We start from the raw sequence: 2,685 nt of genomic DNA on the forward strand, positions 1-2,685 counted from the left end.
GGAAATATTTACCCCCGACTAGTAAATTTGTTGTGAAATGATTTACTGACCTTGAAATTGTCTCTTAAGAAAGCTCATCGTCCCAGATTGCATAGTTCTTTCATATGTTTTGGTACGTACTTTAAAACATTCTCCCTTATTCTTTATAGTTTTAGTATTATTTACTATTTATTTACAAATTTATTACATTCCATAGTTATATTCTATCCTTCAGAGGCCAGCATAAATATTTAAAACACCTAAATCATTTGCTATATTCTGAATTCTTTTTAAAAAAATTAGTTTAGCCCTGGCCGGTTTGGCGCAGCGGAGCGTCAGCCTGTGGACCAGAGAGTCCTGGGTTCAGTTCCCGCTAGGGGCACGTACCAAAAAAAAATTAGTTTTATTGTTTGAATTATCATAGAGAAAAAGTGACCTTTCTTGGTATCCAATTCTGTGAATTTTTTTTTTTTTTTTTTTATCCTCACCAGAGGACATTTTTCCATTTTTTGTTCAGGTAAACTGGGAGGGAGAGAGAGGAACAGAGAGAGAGAGAGAAACATCGACGCGAAAGGGACACATCGAGTGGCTGCCACCCACACAACCGACCAGGGCCAGGGACAAACTGCAACCGAGGTACGCGCCCTTAGCGGGAACCGAACCCGGGTCTCTCAGGACCGCAGGCCGACGCTCTAACCGCTGAGCCAAACCGGCCAGGGCCAATTCTGTGAATTTTTTAACATAGGTATACATTCACGTGACCACCACCACAACTGGATACTCTGAACTCTTAATATCTCTTAACAACTATGCCACTGAAATCCATTCTGTAATGTAATTAATTCCTCAATGAGTTTATGTCCAGCAAAACACATAGGAGAATATATTCACTGAAAAAATGTAAAGTACTAAGTTTTTTCCCACAATAAATAAAGTGATTTACTCAAGATATTCTAATAAGATCCAAGTTGCTGAATCGGACCCATTGTGTTCAAATTAATTTTATGCAATTCCTTGTTATCCCAACAGCTGTCATCATGCACAGACAATGACATATGCATGTCAATACATGTCAATATAAATACCAATTTTCCACAATTTTGAAGACTTCATAGTATCTCAATAAGGTTTAAAATACTTTTTAAAATCTAATTTTAACTATGACTTGGATTTACAATCAGATTATAACTTAGGGCTTTTTTACTCATTTGCCTGCTGTAAAATCAATCCTGATTATGTTTTTTGTTTTATTCTTTCTTTAAAAGTTGCTTAAGATAGCTTACAGAAAATGTAACTTCTATCACAAGCCACCAGAACAAAACAAACTCCTTCGATGCTAGATTTATACATCCTAAAAATACCACTCTCAGGATAAAAGAGATGGATTTGAAGATTCTACCTATATTCTTATGGTTGAATTGGCTACCACAGAAAGTTTTGGCCATTCTGACTTGTGTAAACTTCCTAAGAGGTTATTGATACTATATGCAGAGTCTGTTTTTATTTTTTATTTTTTTCATTTTTTTATCCAAAATGTGTTTATTGGGATGGTTCCCTACTCATCTTGATTGGAGGTGTGTTTAGTGCTGCTTCCTTCTGAAGGAGCATCCTTCTGTAAGCCTTGCTTTTCCTCCTGTTGGAACAACCAACACACAAAACTACTGTTCGTGCATGGCTAAAGACGGTGGTGATTTTATAGCACCCTGGGCATTTTACATCCATGAAGTAGGAATTGGGGCTCTGCACCAGACGCTGCTTCTTGTGTTTCCTCTTCTCCTCTTCTGGAGAGGGATGAAGGAGATCCTTAGCGAGAGGCATATTGTCGTGGGGAGGTCGTCACCGCCGGAAAGCCAGAGTCTGTTTTTTAAAATAATTTTTCTTTATTGATTTTAGAGAGAGAGAAAGGGAGAGGGCAAGGGAGATATCAGTGAGAGAGAACATTGATTGGCCGCCTCCTGCATGCCCCTCATTGGGGATTTGGCCCACAACCTGGGCATGTGACCTGGCCAGAAATCGAACCAGTAACCTCTTGGTGCATGGGTCAACACTCAACCACTGAGCCACACCAGCTGGGCTACATGCAGTCTTTTTGATGGGCATGGTGAATCAGATCCTTTCATAACCTCAAAATTGCCTACCTGTTTGTAGATACACAGCATGATAATATTTTGTTATAAACCCAGTTTGTATATACACAGATAAATAATAATATAGGTAAGATAGCTTTGATTTTTGGCTATGTTGTTTCTACAGATAGAAGAAAATATGTGTAATTTTTAGGTAGCTAAGTTGGAAAAGTCAAGGATGGGTGCTCCACTAATCACACTCAACACACTGAATAGAATTCTGTTCACCATGCCCTTTCTTTCAATCTCTTCTTCAGAAAGAGAGGTTATTATGAGACAGTAAACATAATAGGGTTAAAAAATACCTGGAAATTTAGTACATGGTACCAGAGAACATATCACAATAGTCAAATGTAATGAGGTTGGATTGTGTATATTCCTCCAATTTTTTATTTCCTTTCAAAGCTATTATTTCACCCTTACTGATAACCTCTCTTCAGCTGAAATAAAATTTACCATTATCATTCACTCAGTTTTTGCAGGTTTTGAACAATTTTTTAATCCAACGAGCTAGTTTACCTTACACAATAGATGTGATTTTAGCCAATAATCTTCATTGTTAAAAACATTCAATGGCTTT

General features: G+C 37.5%; 1 pseudogene; it reads right to left on the minus strand.

Annotated features, from left to right (window-relative positions):
- Nucleotides 1-1,544: 1,544 nt before the first annotated feature.
- Nucleotides 1,545-1,821, minus strand: LOC118615872 (annotated as a pseudogene).
- Between the last annotated feature and the right edge of the window lie 864 nt (nt 1,822-2,685).

Source organism: Molossus molossus, unplaced genomic scaffold (assembly GCF_014108415.1).
Source record: "Molossus molossus isolate mMolMol1 unplaced genomic scaffold, mMolMol1.p scaffold_m16_p_1, whole genome shotgun sequence".
NCBI lineage: Eukaryota > Metazoa > Chordata > Mammalia > Chiroptera > Molossidae > Molossus > Molossus molossus.